General features: G+C 45.3%; 1 protein-coding gene and 1 pseudogene across 1 annotated transcript in view; both read left to right on the top strand.

The window, feature by feature from the left end:
* The window catches only part of FRAS1 (Fraser extracellular matrix complex subunit 1), a 279843-nt gene that overhangs the window by 34649 nt on the left and 224175 nt on the right, over positions 1-21019 (top strand). The gene's annotated exons all lie outside the window — the stretch shown is intronic.
* LOC136656251 (5S ribosomal RNA) lies at positions 15313-15432 on the top strand (annotated as a pseudogene).

Here is a 21019-nt window from a genome sequence, read left to right on the forward strand (position 1 = left end):
GCCCCATTGACTCTAATAGGGCTTACTTCTTTTATTTATTTATTTATTTATTTATTTATTTATTTATTAGCACACACAGACATACAAACATATAACATACATTTAGGAGTGCTAAATACCATATACCATTACTCATTAATCATACTATATCTCCTAATCTACTACTCATCTACTTCTGCCTCTTATTAGTTTATCCATTTATTTATATAATATATACTAAATTTTCCCTAATGCCCTGTACTATATTTTCTAAATTTTCACTTTCTATCAAACATAAACTTACTTCAATTACTCATTAATATTAAAACAAAATCATCTAATTACCAAAGTATAACAACATATAAAACAATTCTTCCATCTACTTCTAACTCTTCTACTCATTTATATATTTCTTATATCAAATATAATAGATTTTTCCTAATTCCCTATAATATCTTTTCTAAATATTCACTTTTATCATTTCAACTAATTCAATTACTCATTAATATCAAATAATAATAATCTAATTTCTAAATTATAATAAAACCAACAATCTCTTATAATATGTTCTTTACCATTCTCCAATCTAATTACATTTTTTTCTTTAACATAATTTGTTGGCATCCTTCAGTCTCGGAAGACTATGGTGTCACGCTCTGAATGGTAGTTCTGGAACAGAATGTCCTCTCCAGTGCGCGAAGCCTGGGTAAAGTAGGTATGGAGGATAGGCTGTTATCCATGCAGCAAATCCCCCCTCTCCACGTCGCTGAAATGGTCCAATGGAAAGGCAGAGGCCAATACGGTTGGTTCCAGCGGCGTCGCAGGAGTTGCCAGAACGTGACTGTGTTCAGCCATGAACTGCCTCAGGGACTCCGGCTCCGGATTTTGCCTCGAGGTTGACTCCTGAAGCCTTTTCCATAACTGGATGTAGCCACAAGGCAGTGGAGGTTTGGGATCAGAGTTTTCCTTCTCTCAGATGAGCTGCCTTCCCAGGCTGACGAGTCCCATCTACCCGGTAGCTGTTTAGTTGCCTCTTACGACAAGTACAGCCAAACTGAGGGCCTATTCTTATCCCCAGCCCCAGGGGTATTATGTTTTTTTTTAACATAATAACCACCTATAAAACAATTCATCCACATGCTAACATTTCCAGCTATTTTTTCTAATTCATTCTTATATATCAATTTCGTATATATTTATTTTTAAGTAAATTTAAACCAGTTATTAACTAAATAAAATCCTCCAACTTTCTTTAACCCTCAGGTTTCTTTTTCTTTTTCTTTCCATTTTTTTCTCCTGTAATATCTTTAATAATTTATCTCCATAACAGAATCCAATAAGCCCACACTTTCTTGTATAATGTATGTTCATTTTTCCAATTAACTGGAATATGTTTTCTTCTTGTTCCAATAAATTTTGTATTTTGTGCACCCATGTTACTCTGTCCATCTTCTCTATTTCAATCTCCATCAGCGTCCCCTCTAGTTCCTGTTGATTTTTCACTCTTCTAATTTCTGTATCCACTCTTCTGATGATGATTTTATCCCTCATCTTTTCCGCTTTCTCCTTCTGTTTATCTTCTGTTTTCTTCACATCTTCCAATTGCTCCTTGCACACATCTATCTGTTGAGAGAGATTCTTTAAACTGGCTTGAATCTGCAAGGACCAACTCAACTGCTATCTTCTCATTGTGAGCAATTTTTCCAAATTTTTGAGGATCATTTGAGTCCAAATATCTGGCTCCATCTTGCAATTTCTCTCTAATCTGCAAGATGTCCACAGCGTATTATTCTCCTTACTTCCACCACACGTTTTTTCAGTTAGGCATTTTTTGAATTTTTTTTACAGGTAACAGTGTGATTAATGGAGAAAAACAAAACAAAAGAAACAGTCTCAAGGAGACAAAACTCTTTCAAGTCTAATAAAAATTATGTCCCCAAGTAATTCTGGATTTTAGTCCACACACCAAATTGTATTTATAATTATAATCCACGACCGATTTATTCCACTACAAAGATAAAGAGCACTTTCAACATCCTTAAAAAGTTTCTCATTAATGCCTTCAGTGTTTCCAGGGCTTTTAGCCAAATCAGTCAATCAAAGCTGGGGACAAAATAAACACATACTTATCTTAAATTTCCAACTTAAACTTTACGCTTCATGCTTTTTCTTCCATATGGTATCTTAGCTCGGAGCCAGCAATTTGATTGCAGACACTGCACCTCCCCCAATACTATCCCTGACGATTAGGTTTCCGTGAAGAAAGCCCCCCCCCCCCCCCGGTCGGGCTTTCAAAATCTCTGGTACCTGCACCGTGGAAAGATCTTATCTCCCCTGATAAAGATCTTCAGATCCTCTTCAAACCTGTAGTTTTTTGGGGGGAAACAGACTGTCTCTCAGGAGCCCCTGGAGACATGTCTGTTCATCCACTGTTGGCTCCTCCTCCTCCTCTCTAATAGGGCTTACTTCTGAGTAGACATGCATAGGATTGGGCTGTTCCTCATCTGAGAACTTCTCACTTACATAGATATCCACAGGGCAGTCACCACAGTCTACATCTTAGTTGGGCTATTGTTGGATATAAAATGCTGTATGCATTTAGCAAGGTTCCATTCCCTCTGTAAATCTATGGATATGTGCAGTTCTCAGACCACGTGAGTTTCAACCTCAGGCTCTTCTTGTCTAATATTTATTTTATGCCCAAGGGCAGTTCCGAGCAGAGTAATTTTTGGAAAGCAGCATCAGTACATCTCCCATCAGGAAGAAAAAAGAAAAGCTGTCATGCTTTCAACTTGTTACTATTTTGCAGGAAGGAAAAGGTAAATGGATGAACATAACAAGCTGAGGACGGCATTAAAGAGAGTTGTCCTAGTTGTGTACCCTCCCTGGATTCAGAACTCTGCTGCACTCCTGTCTTTCAGTGGAGAGGCTTATTCTGCGGCTCTCAAAAGAGTTCTTTAATTCTTTGCTTCCCGCAGATATTTCTACAAGGTTGGCTGCTTGTTGGCTGCTGAGCACATTTATAGGTTGGGTCTCTTTGTGATAGGATGGAATTTCAGATGCACAGCTTCTCGCTTGCCCTAAAGGAAACGCATTGCTTAAGGAAAATGGAAGTGTCCCCTAGTCCTTCTGTCACTTGGCTAGGAAGAAAGTTTGAAATGCGCATGATGTTTCAGGTTACGAACTTCCACACGTTGTCCACAGAACGGACCCTACCTGTTTCAGGACTGACTTTTTATGATTCAATTCTAAGAAGCCCAATAAGCACTGAAAGGTTTGGTGGCTGAAGTTTCAAACAACATGTTAATTTTTTTTTTAATACCTTAATTTTAGCCTCAGTTTCTTGGGGTGTGAAAGGCATTCAGTGATCTCAGGAGCACAAGAGAGAAGCTAGTTCTCTGTGGCTTCCTCCCATGTTACTGCAGTGGTGCCTGGATACCTGGACCACTTGGGCAGGGACAGCTGGTTAGATCATTCTCTCCTGACTGTCCACCTCCTGACCAGGTGACAATTGGTGCAAACCCCCCATGTTATTGGCCCAACCCCATGTGCTTTCAGTTCCCAAATGATCACTCAGAGGGACCACAGAAGCACACTGAAATGGTTTTGGTGTAATGGATTGCAGCCTTAACCATTAATCCATAATTAAATTTCTTTGGTTTCTCATGTTCTTTTGCTAATTATTTGCTTGAGTACTGTGGTTTTTGAAGCATGTTGCAGACTTTTGGGAAGAGGCCAGTAGTTTCTTCCCAGTCTGACTTCTTCCATCAGTTGGGGCAAGAGTAGAACAGAAGGCCAATAAGAGACTGAGGAAATCCAGTGACCAGCCTTCTAGACCTGTGCGCTCCACAAGTTTACAGGGTGCAAAGTATCAGGAGTCTTGTACCGGAGAACTTGGTGGTAGGACTCAGGTGTCTTACAACCTGTGCCTCCAGAGTAGCTCTCAGATGGAATTACTGGTCTTTGTGGCCCAGATGATGCTCAGAGAAAGTACTGCAGCTCCGTGGTCCAGCTGGTACCAGGTGATCTGGGGATCTAATAGGGGGCTGCCTGGATCCATATAATTGCTGCTTCCAGCTTGAGCAACTTGTCACAACAGTAGTCACACAGATTCCCGAGCCTAGTCTCAATTGCTGTGCCTTTCCATGGATTGCCACTTTAATCTAGAACCCGATCAGTTGCATGATCTTGATCCTGTGCTTGATTCTAGGCCCTCTGGTCTCTCTTTATTGCTCTGACCCTTGAATTCTGCCTGACTTGGATGTCGGTGTCTGTAGATCTCTCTGGCCTCAACATACTACAGTTTACAGCAGTGGTTCTCACACATTTAGCAATGGGATCCACTTTTTTAGAATGAGAATCTGTCAGGGCCCACCAGAAGTGATGTCATGACCGGTGGCGACGTCATCAAGTAGGAAAATTTTTAATGAACCTAGGCTGCAATTCTACCCACACTTACCCAGGAGTAAGTCCCATTGACTATCATTGTTAAAAGGATATACATAGTAGCTTGTTAAAAGTACAGGTTTATAACATTTCCCCAAATGCAGTCATACCATGGTAGCATCAAGTCTAATATATTTTTTAAAAATGGCAATGAATGGAGACCCACCTGAAATTGGCTCGCCACCCACAGTTTGAGAACCACTGGTTTACAGTATTTGGAATTCTATAATGGTACTTCTGGGTCTGCCATTAGCGTCCCTATAGCCAAAATCTGGTGAACCATGGAATGCAGAAGCCCTGAAAAGCTTCTGGCTCAATTTACAGCCATCCAGGCTGGTGGAAATCATCACTCATTTCTTCTGAGTGCTCTGTCATGGCACAAATTGAAAAAGGTGAGGATGAACCGGATGCAGAACTGGTAAGCAGAGTGTTTTGCGAAATTTCCCCCCTGAGACGTGAGAAGGTAACAAGCAGAGTTTTTCAGGCAGTTTGCTTTCCATTTATTTAGAATTTATTGCCCTGTTTTATCTTATGCTTCTTTCATGGCTGGTCATTAACCATCCAACCTTGTTTCTCTATTTCATGCTGGATCGTGAATTATAGCAGCCAGGATTTGTTTGCTCTTCAGGAATACAGCTTGGTCAGCTAGGAGCAGAGACTTTTAAACACCAAAGCCAAGCCCTTGAATCATGGGAGAGATTGTGTGTAGGCAGAGAAAAGGGCTTTCCTCCTACTGATCCAAATGTGAGTTTGTTTGTTTTTTAAAGCTTACGGGTATAAAAGAATGGCACACTTTGTGTTCATGTTTGCTTATGGTACAGTGGTGAAGGCCAAACTAGATGTGACATGGGAGCTGTAGCGTAGACCAGGGGTGCCCAAACCCTGGCCCGGGGGCCACTTGTGGCCCTTAGGGACTCACAATCTGGCCCGCGGGGAGCCCCCAGTCTCCAATGAGCATCTGGCCCTCCAGAGACTTGCTGGAGCCCACGCTGGCCTGATGCAACTGCTCTCAGTGTGAAGATGACTGTTTGACCTCTTGCATGAGCTGTGGGATTAGTGTTCCCTCCATTGCTTGCTGTTTCACGTCTGTGATGCAGCAGTGGCAGCGAAGGAAAGGCTAGCCTTGCTTTGTGCAAGGACTTATATAGGCCTTGAGCTATTGCAAGACCTTCATTCATTCATATAAATTTCATCTCTAATATATTCATTTATGTAAATTTATTCAAATTTGAAATGTAAATTAATTCGGCCCCCAACACAGTGTCAGAGAGATGATGTGGCCCTCCTGCCAAAAAGTTTGGACACCCCTGGCGTAGACAGAGGGGGGAGCAGCACCATAAGTACAGCAGGGTGCCCCTTCCTGCTCATGTTTGAAGCCATTTGGGGCAGCGACAGCAACATCACGGCAGCTGCTATACTTATCACACACCCCCTTCTGGCTATGCTACTGCATGGGAGGTCTCTGATTGGAACTGTGGATTTTCTTTTCCAAAAAGCAACAGTCTGGGGTGTGTGTGGGGTGTGGGATGTGTGTATATTAAAGCTCTGGTGTAGGGAGGGCAGTTTAATCCTTGTCCCTGGGCTTCTTCCCCACTGTAAATCATCTCCCCCTCCCCAAAAGCTGCTGTTAGCTGCAGAGAGGAAAATTTAAGGCACAGTTTTTATGTCCACAAGTTTTCCCCTTTTGAGGCTACCAGCTATGTTAAGGGAGTGCTTTGAGTTGGGCCCATAATGTCGGGGGATCAGGACTGGTCCGCCTATGAGGCCTATTGAGACAACTGCTTGAGGCAGCCGTTTAGCAGGTAGTGCCCACCTCCGCCTGCCCACGCACCTCCACTGCTCTACTTTCTGAACTAGAAAAACGAAAGGGGGCTGGAATGCAAAAGGAAGTGTAGAGCAGAGGAAAGAGGCTAAAGAGTCCAGAGGCTGTGAAAAGAGACAGCATTTGGCATATTGCCTCAGGTGCCAGAATATCCTGGAACAGTCCTGGGGGAAAGGATAGAACAGGGGTATCAGACATAAGGCCCATGGGCCGGACGTGGCCCCCAGAAGCTCTTTATTTGCCCCACCATGATAATTGGGCTGTGCCAGTACTACTGTTTCAGCAGCGCCGGTTCTGCTGAGGCTCTGAGAGGGAGAGATGGAAGGAGGCCTCAGGAGGCAAAGAATGCTATGGGGAATAGGCTGACCCAAGAGGCTGCCAAGGCAGTGGGAGAGCTCAATTACCACGCGGGCTGCCCTTTCAGCAGCGCTGCTTCTCCCGTGGTGTCACTTTGCAAGCCACCTTTCGGCTGCTGCCCACTGCGGCAGAAGCTGCACTGCTGAAAGGGCGGCCTGCTTCATAATTGCCTCTCCCATATCACATTTTGGGCATTTTCTCTTTTGTTATTTGCAGCTAATTAGTTTCTATGGGCAAACAAAGTGCTTATTCCTGGCCTCCATCTGCTTAATGCAGTGGTTTTCACACTTTTTAGCAGCAGGACCCACTCTTTAGAATGAGAATCTGTCAGGACCCACCGGAAGTGATGTCAGGACCGGAAGTGACATCATCAAGCAGGAAAATTTTTAACAATCTTAGGCTGTAATCCTATCCACACTTACCCAGGAGTAAATTGCATTGACTGTCATTGTTAAAAGCATATACATAGAAACCTGCTAAAAGTACAGATCTGTAACGTTTTCCCAAATGTAGTCACATACCATGGCAGTATCAAATCTGATATATTAAAAATGAAATATTGAAATGAATGGGGACCCACCTGAAATTGGCTCGTGACCCACCTAGTGGGTCCTGACCCACAGTTTGAGAAACACTGGCTTAATGGCATAGCTTCCTCCTTAATGATGTCACTTTCTGCCCTCAGCATGCGCCGTGAAAGCTATTCCACTCGCTCTACGAAATGAGTTTGTCACCCCCGGGTTAAAACCCCTCTTCCTCCTTCTGTGCCCCAGATCCAAACCAGGGGACCCCTGCCAGCACATTTTGAAGAGGGCTTCCAGAGGTCATGGAATTACTACATTGTGTCCAGATTGGCTTAGAAAAGCACCACCTGTGGCCACTCCTTGGGCAGAGATGAAAGATGTATTCAGAAGAATGTAAGGAGAGCCCTCACCGGGCCAGACCATCCTAGCCCAGAATCCTGTTCCTCACTGTGGCTGGCTACAGGCCGCTAGGCAGCCCGCAAGCAGAGCATTAATGTAATGACTGTTCAAGGCATCCATAATTTATAGTCAGATAATTGTCCAAATAATAGAGCCTAGATAAAAGAGCCATTTATTTCAGCTTGTCCTAATATGGGACTCCGTGGCAGACGTACAATAAATCTGGACAACTGGGAATATTGGACTGTTTGACATTTGGATAACTGGGGGCTGCCTTAGTGGATAAATATTTCTTAACAGTTTTGCTGTGCTGTTGGTGGGTTTCTGGACTATATGGCTAGAGAAGGGTATTTGTGTCACTGACACAGCACTCAGTGCTTCAATTTTAAAATGGAAATCTTTTTACAGAAAATGAAGCCATGTGAGCATCTGGCCTAATCCATCTGCTCTTGTAGGTCTCATCCCTTAAGCTCTGTTATTCTTGCCCTGGTATCTGAAAAAAAATTAATTGTAATCAAGGTAATTGAATCTTTTTGCCCTTCCGTAGCTACAATAAGCTGTTTTTATTTATGGTTTGCGTATTAAATATTATCTCGATAAGTCATGGCGGAATCAGCCAGGTGCTGTTCTCTTAACGGAGGCAACAGCATTTAGCTTTGACAGCTGCAAAAACAGAGATGCATTTCACATTATATTTAGTATCTTCTATATTGGCTCCTACTTGGGAGGGTGGATGATTTTTCTGAGAAAATTAAAAACCAGTTTTTGTCTGACTCAGTGGCATAGCCAGAGGGAGTGCAAAGCACTAAGTTTTGCAGGGAGCCTCTCTGCAATCTGCAGTGTGCTCCTTCCCCTCCCCTTTGGAGCCATTCTGGGCAGGGGGAGCAAAATGGAGGCATTCACACGCTACAGTGACGCCCCCTGCAAGATGTAGTGCTTGCACCCCCTCTAGCTATGCCACTGGTCTGACTTGCCACTGATCTGATGGATCCTATTGGGCTGCTGTGCTGGTAGAGCTACAGTTCTGCCAGTGCTGGGTGCCATAAAGCAGCCATAAAGCATGTGCTGCTAGATTGCTGGTGAGAAGGCTAGAGCTTTCCTGCACGTGTCATTTCAGCACTGGCTGCCATGCAGGGGCAGATGAGCCAGCGTGGGTGGCAGAGGGCATAATGGATTGAGAAGGGGGGGAAGAACAGGTCAGGGAGACTGCAGGAAGGGGTGGATCCAGCAGCAATGGCATGCACCAGATCCTATCCCTTTTTTGGGGTAACCCCTGCTAACTGGTTAAGAGGTGCTTTTTCAAGTGGGTGCTCCTCTTTTATTTAGCAGGGGGAGACTAACTGACCCACCTCACCCCAGCAGTGTCTTTTCTAGTGGCTGTCTGCTGCTGTTGCATCTTTTTAGATTGTGAGCCCTTTTGGGAGAGGGAGCCTTTTGATATTTGATTTTCTTTGTAAACCGCTTTGTGAACTTTGTGTTGAAAAGCGGTATATAAATGTTGTTGTTGTTTTTCTGCAGCCTCCCTGCCTCCTTTCTCTCTGTGGACTTGCGCCAGTTAAAGAGCTGGTACAGGTCCAAGAAGACCCATTGCAAGGTGCGGGGGGGGGGATTTAAAATGCCTTTTCCCTCTGAAGCCTCCCACAATGTGGTCCCCACTGGATACAGCTCTCGCCTTTTTGGTGTGGCTGCACTGATGGGGAGGGGAGGATAGGATTGGGCCATGGCAGCAACGTGATCCCCAGGATGGTGCTGCTGCCAGGGATGGGAAGAGATTTTTCACTTATCAGCTTCCAATGCCGGAGTCCTGGGGGGTCCAGGGAGCCCTTTGCAGAGCTTCCTCCACTTCCAAACTTGTAAACAAAGGGGGAAAAGGGCACTTCTCGTTTTTGTCATGAGATCCCCCCCCCAGACCCCGGCACTGGAGGCTGGTAAGTGAAACCCTCCCCCATCCCTGGCTGCAGTGCCATCCTGGGGATGGCATTGCTGCCTTACCCCCTCCCCGTCCCTAAAAGGGGCAGGGACAAATGCTTCCCTGGCTGGTGGGTTGCAACTCACCAATTCAGGAACTACCGATCTAAGACAATTGGCCAGGAGGAATCAGTATTATCATTAAAATTTAGACGACTACTGCTGATGATCTTTAATCATCTTTATTTTTAAAGTAACTTCTCTGTAATTTTAAGGATTACCATCAATTTGTAGAATAACTGTCGACCACCATTTTGGTCCGTTAAAATACATTCACATCCAGAGTAAGTTAATGCCTTTATTTCGGGGCCGACTAAAATATCATATAGTGGGGAACAAACTTCTGTGTTCTTCAGAACTCTTAGGCTGGATGTTAAGCAAAAAAATGTGGGGGGGGGGGATGGACGATGGACAAAATTGGACATGATGGGAAAGCCTCAAAGTTGGCAGTTTATAAGATCTGTGGGAAGCAGAAGGCTTTATGCAGATTTAATTTGGATCCTTTCCATCATGGCCCATTTTGTTCTTCCTTGGACCCTTTCATTTGTTTGGATGGAAGCACTCCTGTTTCCTCTAGCTGGAAGCACACCTTTTCAAAGTGTGTTTGTGTGCATGTCTAGCTTGACCATTAGCATTTCAAGGTTTAACAAGGGTGGATCCAGGTCTAAGCTTCAGGATCAGAGTTCAGCTTCTGAGTCACATACAAGGTGCTTTTCCTCTCCCTTTGGGAGTGATTAACCAGACCCAATAGAGAATTAGAAGACTGGACTTGGAGGTCAAAGAGTCTGGCTTCTGTGCTTGCTGAATACCTATCATCTCTTATGCTAGGAATAAGAACATAAGAAGAGCCCTGCTGGATTAGGCCAAGAGCCCATGTAGACCAACTTCCTGTATCTCACAGTGGTCCATCAGATGCCTCTGGGAGCACATGAGACGACATGATAACTGCATCCTGTTGCCACTCTCTCGCAGTGAAGTTCTCAGTAGGTTAAGAACCTAAGAACAGCCCCACTGGATCAGGCCATAGGCCCATCTAGTCCAGCTTCCTGTATCTCACAGCGGCCCACCAAATGCCCCAGGTTCTCAGGATTGACTCGGGCAACCACTCTGGGGGTCTGCACAGAAATCCATCCAGCATAACCTTCCTGCGTTTGCGGTTTGAGGTCTCTGAATGTACCACAAGTTGTCTTTCGGCTGTGCCAAAAGATGTGAGAGGGAGCAGTGAATAGCTTCTGCTATTCCGATGGAGACTCACATCTTTGCCCCAGGTGAGACTTGGGAGGCAGCACACAACGCACGGCTCTCTTAATGAGAGAACTGCCGCTTTGGGGCTTCTGCTACGCTCCGCTTTCTGGAAAAAAAGAAATCAACCAATCCAACAAAGTCTGCTCTTTTCCTTCAATGCTTGCTGTGCTGTGTCAGGCTTGTAGAGGCAGCGGGTGGAGGATTCAAAGCCATTCGTCTTACACTGTTATCTCCATCCCCACACGCTTCCTTGACGCCACATTTTCCCATGCTCTGCTCCTTTGTAAGAAGGTGTTTGCTCGGCAAGACTGTCCCTTAATTTCAGAGGGTGGGAGGTAATATTCGTAGGGTAGCAAGGAAAGCCTCCTGAGTTTTGAAGGAGTTTCTTTGGGTATCTGTTTCCTTGTGAGAAACGGATATTATTTGCACAGTGGCATCAATGCCCAAATTTTGCAGACTTGAATAAGCAAAACAAGGAGGTCTCTGCCCTGAGGGGGCTAAGGAGGCAAGCAAAGCAGGGGGGAGGCATTTCCTTGCAATAGAAGAGGAACCCCTTCCAAACTTATGGCTCATTTGAAGCGAAGGACCACCATCTCACTGACGTCAGATGGGATGGGAACATCTGGGCAGTGTTAAATGAGAGCTCTGACACCCCCCCATCAGCACCTCTGTTTTTTTGCAGAGCCAGGCCTGATTCATGGCTTGATTGGCTTTTTGGAAAGTCTCAAACTCGAGTCAAAATGACTCTAAAAATGCCTCTGGATGAATTTGTGGCGGCCTCCTGTTAAGACTCTTTGTAAAACTCAAGTCAAGGGGTGGAGACTCGGGACTAGACTCGCAACTTGGCGTTGTGGCTCTAGCAGATAACTGCCAAATAGCAGCCTTGATGGGGAGGAGGAAGCAATTTTCATCAGGAAAGAGGTATGAAGGTATGAAGGGTTAACCTTTCCTCCCCTGTACAATGGCCCCAGTATAAACATGGTCCCCTGCAGCTATTGTTTTTTAAATAAAAGAAATAGCACATTTCTTGTTGTATGTAGTTTGACCCTGAGTACATGTGCTATAAACATCCTACACCTATGTAGCAATACTTATTTATACAGTTGGCCCTCGGCATTCACGAAGGTTCGGTTCCAACCCCCCCCCCCCCCCCGTGGATACTGGTGTCTGCTTTTAAAAGTGTTTTTAAAAGTCAAAATAAGTTGGAAAACAGCCTTTCCTACCATAATGCTGCAAAACCGGGTTGTTTGCAGGGCACTCCGGGAGGCACTTCTGGTTCACGTGACCCCTCCCTCAACCCTGGCTTGCACCAATGGAAGTGGCTGGAAATGGTGTGGTTTTGTGGCACTAAGGCTATTTTCCGACTTACTTTGACTTTTTAAAATCCTTTTTTAAAGGCGGACCGCACATCCGTGGCATCCGCGGATCAGGCAAGTCCACTTAAATATGAAAAGAGGACCATTGCTTGTGGATCTGATTTGATCCTTCCTGCTCTCTGGCGGAAGCCGCCTGAGTGTTCACACTCTTTGGAAGCGAAGCTTAGTGCTGTGGACCCAGGTGGACATCTCGTTCCATGCTCACGGACCCCGCTGGGGGTGTTTTGTGAGCGATGAGTGCTACTTGCTCCATTTGCAAATGACCTTGTGACAACATCCATGAAAAAGGAATCTGTGGAAGCAAGGAAGGGCATGGAGAACTCCCTGGTGCCTCTTTGCTCTGCAAGCGGCAGATTTTATAGAGCCGGCTTTGCTGGGTAGCTTGTGTTGCCAAGGTCACCTTGCAGAAGACATTTTCAATAAACCAGCAATTGAAACACAAGGAGGCCGAAATCTCATCAGAAAAGCCTCTGGAAGTCTATAGCGTGGTGATCATTAAAGGAAGGGGGGGAAATCGGAAGGGGGGGAAAGGAAGCAATTTTCTTTCTTCTGAAATCTTTTTGTCTTGACTCTTAAGAATCAGTGGGCTTGGTAGTGATCCAGCTCACGGTGCAGAGAGAACACTCTGGAGTTTATTCCAGACCCCCAGGCAGTGATGGCGGCTGCTGGGCTTAGGAGGCAGAACAGAATTATACAAAAAGAAGAACAACAGAGTTAATGGGGAAGGCTCCAGTACGTGTGGAGTCTTCGAGCTGCTCTGCCAGTGAGAGGCCTGGATATTTCATAAGAACAGCCCCACTGGATCAGGCCATAGGCCCATCTAGTCCAGCTTCCTGTATCTCACAGCGGCCCACCAAATGCCCCAGGGAGCACACCAGATAACAAGAGACCTGCAAGGCCTCCTGGGAATTGTAGTTAAGAACATAAGAAAAGCCCCACTGGATCAGGCCATAGGCCCATCTAGTCCAGCTTCCTGTATCTCACAGCGGCCCACCCAATGCCCCAGGGAGCACACCAGATAACAAGAGACCTGCAAGGCCTCCTGGGAATTGTAGTTAAGAACATAAGAAAAGCCCCACTGGATCAGGCCACAGGTCCATCTAGTCCAGCTTCCTGTATCTCACAGCGGCCGACCCAATGCCCCAGGGAGCACACCAGATAACAAGAGACCTGCAAGGCTTCCTGGGAATTGTAGTTAAGAACATAAGAACAGCCCCACTGGATCAGGCCACAGGTCCATCTAGTCCAGCTTCCTGTATCTCACAGCGGCCCACCAAATGCCTCAGGGAGACAGACATTTTTGCCATTTGCGCTGGGAGCTTCAATGTGCTGGACAGCAGCAGGCTATTTGAGGTGCCGCTGTTGCCTTTGTGATGGTCTAGTGGTCTTCAACCTTTTTTGTGCCGAGACCCAAAGAAAGAAAGAAACTTAGGACCCACCACCAAACCAGTCCCCCTCCTAGAACATGAACCGCCCCTATCTCCACCCACCCCTGCTTCCACCCTGCTGATTTCCCCCTACCTCTTGTGTCTTCACAACAATCTTACAGGTAGCAGCCTGAATAGGGCTGGATTTAGGAGCTGTGGGACATAAGAACAGCCCCACTGGATCAGGCCATAGGCCCATCTAGTCCAGCTTCCTGTATCCCACAGCGGCCCACCAAATGCCCCAGGGAGCACACCAGATAACAAGAGACCTCATCCTGGTGCCCTCCCTTGCATCTGGCATTCTGTCATAGCCCATTTCTAAAATCAGGAGGTTGCACATACGCACCATGGCTTGTAACCCGTAATGGATTTTTCCTCCAGAAACTTGTCCAATCCCCTTTTAAAGGCGTCCAGGCCAGACGCCATCACCACATCCTGTGGCAAGGAGTTCCACAGACCAACCACATGCTGAGTAAAGAAATATTTTCTTTTGTCTGTTCTAACTCTCCCAACACTCAATTTTAGTGGATGTCCCCTGGTGTTATGTGAGAGTGTAAAGACAAGACAGTGAGAAGAGGCTGTTTAGGATTACATTAAGAACTCAGGTTTGATAAGGCAGGACCATTACTGGATTGAATCCAAGCCCTCCCTTGCACAGGCTTTGAAAGTTTGCCACAATCCCAAAATGAGACTTTGCTACCCCATTGGGGTCCTGACCCACAGGTAGACGAACACTGAGATAGTGGATAGCAAGATCTGCTGTTGTGTAAAGGCACCATAGAATTGGGCTGCAAGTTATATAGCTAGCAAAGGCCACAGGGCTTACAAACCTGTTTCAAACCATATTTCCTGATTCTGGTTTGCTGGCCCATTGCAAACCACGACTTGCCAGTCCTGTGCCTCCAGTCGCATAGGGGAAGTCCTCTTCATAGGGCAAGGGGCCTCTTGCACACTGTGGTGTGGCTCCATGCAAAATTCTGTGCTTTGCACTCCTCTAGCTGTGCCGCTGGGCATAGGAGTGTTTGAAATAATAAATTTCCCATGAATCTTGAGTTGATTTTGCTTGAGTTAATATGGACTCATCAAAGTTCATTCCAAAACTGTCCACATAATATACTGGGCTTGTTTAAGTAGATGACTTACCCTTTTTGCATAGGGCACTTTGCTTAACTATGTGTCAAAGCCAAAAGAAGGTTAAAATAAGGGTTTGTAATTAACCTTCTTGGCACCATGCACCTTGTCATATTTCAAAGGTCTGGATCACTTTCAGGGCCAGCTGTTAAGGAGATACCCCCCCCAACAGATGCCACATGCAGACCAGCTAATTAGTTAGTAAAACATTAAATCATCCTCTGCCAGCCATTGTAGAAATGTCAAAAATGGTTTGACTGCAACCCAAAGGGGTTAAAAGGTGACGGGGAATGTGGCTTCTCAAGTTGCCTTTTATTTTTAAACCAACACTTGAAATCTTTACAGTAAACAGACCTAGGGATGGTTTCCCTAACCATTTACCAGAGAGCTGGAGCATGTACAGTACTGTATACCTAACTGAAATCTCTAGTGGCAAGCAGGCACCCACCCACCCAGTGTATTCCGTTAATGGAATCTAAGTGTACAGCAAAACATTTTAAATTCCATTGATTTAAATAACATTTCGGTGCACTGAAATGTTTTGGATGCATTCTCTTGATTTTGTGCAATAAACGATCAACAAGGCCTGCAACAAAATGTTGCCGCATCTACTCAGCCACTAAACTAGTGATTTGGTTGCTTGTAGCAACTGTTACCCTGCACATGCCTGATCTCGTCTGATCTCGGAAGCTAAGCAGGGTCAGGCCTGGTTAGTACTTGGATGGGAGACCGCCGGAGAATACCGGGTGCTGTAGGCTTATACCATAGTCTTTCGAGACTGAAGGTTGCCAACCACCACCACCATTAATTGGACATATGGGATGAAGCTGGTGTGTGCCCTACTACCTAATCCAGCGTTTCTCAAACTGTGGGTCAGAATCCACTAGGTGGGTCACGAGCCAATTTCAGGAGGGTCGCATAGTGCCTAGCTCAGCTGCCAAGGAAAATACAGAACTGAAAATACAGGGTTCAGAGCTACTGAGCAGGACAGGCTTCCAGTAGGAGAGAGGCATGGTGTTTTGCATTGAATAGGTGGGAAGATGGGACTCTGGAAAGTGGGGAGGGCTGTATGGTTGGAGGAGAATCCAACCCTGCGTTCTGTTTTGTCTTCTGAGCTGGAATGTTTGGATTCCGAAGTATGCAAAATAACAGCATGAGCGCACTGTGTAATGGAACCTTTGGCTGATCGCAGCTTAAATTTGAAACCTAAATTGATGATGTCACTTCCAGCCATGACATCATCTCCAGGTTAATGACATCACTTCCAGTGGGTTCTAACAGATTGTCATTCTGAAAAGTGGTTCCTGGTGCAAAATGTTTGAAAACCACTGACCTAATCTATATGTTTTTAGTCCTTCAATCTCTTCTCTATTCCTTGCTATCACTTGTGAGGCAGGTGACTGTGGGCCCAATCCCATCTAACCTTCCGGCTGTGCCAACGGGGTGTGCACTGCATCCCGTGGTGGTGGTGGGGGCAGTCACAGAGGCCTATTGAAGGTATGGGAACATTTGTTCTGTTACCTCGAGGCTGAATTGCGGCTGCATCGGCCCTGGAAAGTTGGATAGGATTGGGCCCTGTGTTACCTATTTTTACTGAGAGGAAGTTGAGGCTGAGAACCAGCGAGGGATTGTCTTAAAGCTGTCTGACAAGCTTATCGGAGAGGTTACAGCTTTGCATTGCAAATTGGATGCTGGAAATCTGACAGTTTTATTGCTTGAAGAGTGATGTGAGATGATGAAAATGTACTCCCTCATAACATCTAAATGTGAAAATGTGCTTTCCGGGCTACAGAGCTAGATTTTGTATTGTGTTCTCCCAAATTTCCCAAATCCCCTGTGGGAAGTTGTAGAGTAGCTTTTTTGCTGAGTCAGTTTCATTTTGGATGAGAGCACAGAAGACAAAGTGCATCTCTGTGGGGCTGCCTCTCAAACCAACAGCCCCATGTTGAGCACTCCTACTCACTCGCCCTGTAGCACTTGGGCAGACTTTGCTGTTTTTCCATCCTTACTGACCTGGCCCCAGTCAGTGATATGAAACAGGAGAAACACAAGCTCTAATGCACGAATTTTCAACCCATGTGCCATGGCACACTGGTTTGTCAGGAAAGGTTTGCAGGTGTGCCATGTGGAGTACAGTGGTTGAAAATCACGGAAAAACTCTTCTGAGTTCTGTGGTTCTGTTTCTAGGGGAACTCTCTGTAGTAACGAATTGTCTCTCTCCCTTCCTCTGCAAAAGAAGAGGGATAGACAATTTGTCATTACATTACATTAACAGAGCTGCAGAACCCGGAAGAGACTCCGAGAAGCCAGAAGAGATATCAAAAGAGGTGAAGACCATTGAGAAGACCATAGAGGTCAGTGTGCAGTGAGAGGGAAAGCATTGAAAATTGCTGCCTACCTCCAACATGGAGTTTTCCTGTTACAGAGGAGATGAATTCAGTGCAGGCCTGTTGTTTTTGGTGGCTATTCTGTATCAAGCATCTCCTGTCCTTATGACGTTTACAAAGATACAGGTTGATCAGAGAGCAGGTAATGAAGAATCTAGGCAGGCAATGCTGATTCTAAAACAGCCTCAGGTACAAGCCTTCGTCTTGGAGACTCCAACTTCAAAACTCAAGAACTGCTTCTTCTGATGGGAAGTTTTGAATTAAAGGAGCCGGCCACGTAAAAATACTTCTGCAGCTTTGAAAATGTTCAAGGTGGACCTGTCGTTAGGCTTGTTCACTATCCCAAGACCAATTTTTCACTTCATTAAAAAAAAGAAAACTATACTTCCTGCCTGAAAAGTTGGAAATTGCGGCAGCAGTGTGCATCTCTTCCCAGTCAGAAGTTCCCATTAACTTGTTGTGACACCTGCATTCTACCTTTTAATTATATTTCTGTTCAGCATCAAGCTGCTTATTAAACCTTTATTCACTGATTGAAGACAGGAAACATAGCCGTACTCTTTCTCCTTCTCATTAACGGCAGCCCTTGGGTGGAAGTTACTTATTTGGTAGGCCCACCTGGTCAGATGTCTCTTCCTGTTCCTTTAATGGGAAGAGATTTCAAAAGCTACCCTTCTGCCTTTTGAAGTGGCAAATAAAGAGATGGGTTTGTATATGTGTTTCAGTGCGCTGGGGCCATGGGGATTTCCGCTTAGCTTGGAGCCCAAGTGTTTTTGAAGAAGCATAGCATGGTTCTTATTCCAGAAAGATCATGTATACTTTATATACTCAATACCTATGGAAGAGTCACCAGTACACATGATGCTTTCAAGGAGTTGCAATAAGTACAGTTCTTTGCTCCAAAGAATTTGCAATCAAAATTTTGTCAGAGGGGGAGACAAAGGGAGAGGAGGATAGGAAGAGGGTGCAGAGAGATAGCAAGGGAGGAATATGAGCAAGTCCAGTGACAGGTGCTCAGGCTTCATTTTGTTTGAGATAAGGGCTAGCTATTCAGCCAGTGGCTACATGGATAATGTGGATTTGGAGGAGAGGTTTGAAGGAATGTAAAGAGAGGTGAGAATCCCAGCGTTAAGGGTCAGCAAGAGAGCTTGCACCAGAGGGATTTGGGGGAGCAAGAACCTTTTGCAGTGGTTGAAATCATAGAGATAGAAGGGTCACTGAAAGGAGCCCATTGGGGGTGAAAAGGATTGAGAGAGAAGCTGGGGGCACAACCATGGAGAGCTTTAAAGATACAGAGTTAATGCTGGGAAGGAGAAGGGAAGCCTATGTTGGGGTTTTAAGAGGTACACCACAAGGCCTGAACGGTGAGAGGGGTGTCTGTCTGATGACAGGGTTCTAGACCAGTGTTTCTCAACCAGTGGTATGGGTACTATCAGTGGTACTTGAGGTGGTATCTGGTGGTGCTTGTGGGACTTCTGGATCCCTGTGACCTGGCAGCGAAACCAGGAATATGACACAACAAACAGGCTTGACTCAGTGGGCAGAGCTCCAAAGCATGCTTTTCCAAGCTCAAGAAAGTCTTCCTGTCCACCCTGAGCCTCTTACTGGTGTTTGTTGCATCGTATCTGGCTACCCAACCCAGAAGTAACTGGTGATGATATCATTACCAGTTACTTCTGGTGGTACTTCAAAAAGGTGGATCAAGTGAAGTGGTATGGCAGAGGACAAACCTTGAGAAACGCTGTCCTAGACAGGTGGGAGACCACAGAGATGTGATGACTGAGGGCCAAAGAGGGGAAGGTTGCGGGAATATTCCTGTGCCTTCAATAGCTGTGTGATAAAAGAGCAAACCAGCTTTGGATCAGTCTTCTCCCCCATTAGGGAGAAGCAATATGCGTGGAATGTCTTGTCCCGTAACTGTTAGAGGTATAGTGGTACTCTTCAATGTCAGGCATCGGAATGCATGAGTCAGGTAGGAAAAATGTACACATTGAGTTTTGGAGGAGGTTCCAACATTTTCTCCCCAGCACACGACTATCTCCTCTCCTCTGGCAAGTGAAGTTTGTCAGGAGGGGAGACTGACCTGTGGAGCGTGCTGGGGCCTTAGATGCAAGATAAGAAGAAATGAATGTTGGATTGGAGGTTTCCCAAGATAAACAATATTCATTCTTCTTCAAGGACAAATCAGATAGCAGCGCTGACAGTAAATCATTTGCGTGTGCAAATATAGTCCATAATCCCTTGTTCAGAATGTCTGGGCAAACAAATGATATGCATCCATTTTTTTGAAAGAAGTCCTATTTGAAATTTGCTCCTTTTCCTCCAAAGGAGCTTCCTAATTGGTACATGTAATGAGGTTAAAATGTATGTAACCAGGCCTAGAAAAATACTTCCAACTGTGTAGGAGCCTGAATGGAACATGTGAAATAGTTCAAAATGTATCCTGATAGCTAAATGTTGCACATGGTGGCAGATGTGTGCAACCAGCTCTTTATGGGCCGATATTGTGTGTAGGCTGTTCCTGTGGCCACCTCATGCCTAGATAATGTGGGAAGAGCCCTGCTTCTTCTTAAAGGAGATACCAGGATCTTCGCTCTGATGTGGTAATTCTGAAACTGTGGAACAGTCCATCGTCTGTGCTCGTCGCACACATTCCCCGAAGAGGACGTTAAACATTCTAGCCACCTAAACTGCTCTGCTTAGCCTGAAAACTTCAGAGAGGCAGTGAACCCAGAAGTGTGGGTATTCTGGTGAAGCAGAATGCTAGCCCAGCTGTAAAAGTTGAAATACAGTCTTTTTATTCCCAAAGAGGGGGATTTACATCAAGGCTTCTCACACCTTTGCTCACCCCAGAAGCTAGGGTCGGAGCTGGAGATGGCTTAGGGAACAGGATAGGACTCCCCTTGTGAAATGCTGGAACTTGGAACTTCCCCAGCTTACAAGGTGGACTCATTTTCAGCCCTTGTTCCAGATCTTCCTGTTAGGCTCTTGAAACAGAAAGTCTTCTTCTGCTAAGCTGGAAGCAACCTTTGCTTGCTTCCTCTTCCTAGTTTTATCTTCACTTCATCCATCCATGGGGCCACTTGATGTGAGTTGCATCAACAGCAGATTGCAAGGAGTCTGGGGATGGTAGATCCAGGTCTGCTGCAACCGCTTCCCCCCTTGAACCTACCATAGATGCAAGCTGCATTGATCTACTTCCTGCTCAAAAGCAGAACATTTTCCTCCTTACCGTGTTCTTCACAAGCTGTGGTCAAACCTAGAAGTGTGGGACTTTACTTTTATGTACAGGGACTGTGTGAGCATGTGTGCACTCTCTGTAAATAAAACTGGAAGCCCTGCACTTCCAGGTTTGACAGCAGCCTGTGAGGAGCAGGGTGAAGGTTTGGGTTTTTTTTTTCTTATAGTGCAGAGATGGTGGACATGAGAAGGCATCAGGCAGAGTTCTGGGTCATGCCTTCCCTGCTTTTTCATATTGATCAGGGTAGACCAAAAGCAGGTGCATCTTTAAGTGGGGCAGCAGAAAACTAAGCTTACACCCAAACTGGGAACTCTAAAACTGGTTGGCATCAGTAGTCTTGTTCATTCTCCCAGTGCCCAGTTATAGGATGAAGAAAACATGTTGTTGACATTCCGTATGGAAAAACCAGCTAGAAACATGGACACTTATTTCAGGAAAAATCCTCTCTCTAACTCTGTCACACAGCAACACTTTGATTTAAGATGTGTTTTTTTTTTTAAATTTATTTTAAATCCTCTACCTTTTTAAAGCTGCCACGTAGTCTGAATTGAGAATAATCTTCTCTTGGCTAGTCTGTTCTCAGTTCTTCTTAGTCAGCAGATCATGCCTTATTTGATATGGTGGAAGCAATTCCTTCTGATATCATGAAGCTGGAGGCAGACAAGGAAAGGGGGAAATTTATGGGATGAAATTAATTATCAGGATTTTTTTTGCTGG

This window comes from Tiliqua scincoides, chromosome 6 (assembly GCF_035046505.1).
Source record: "Tiliqua scincoides isolate rTilSci1 chromosome 6, rTilSci1.hap2, whole genome shotgun sequence".
NCBI classification, from domain to species: Eukaryota; Metazoa; Chordata; class Lepidosauria; order Squamata; family Scincidae; genus Tiliqua; species Tiliqua scincoides.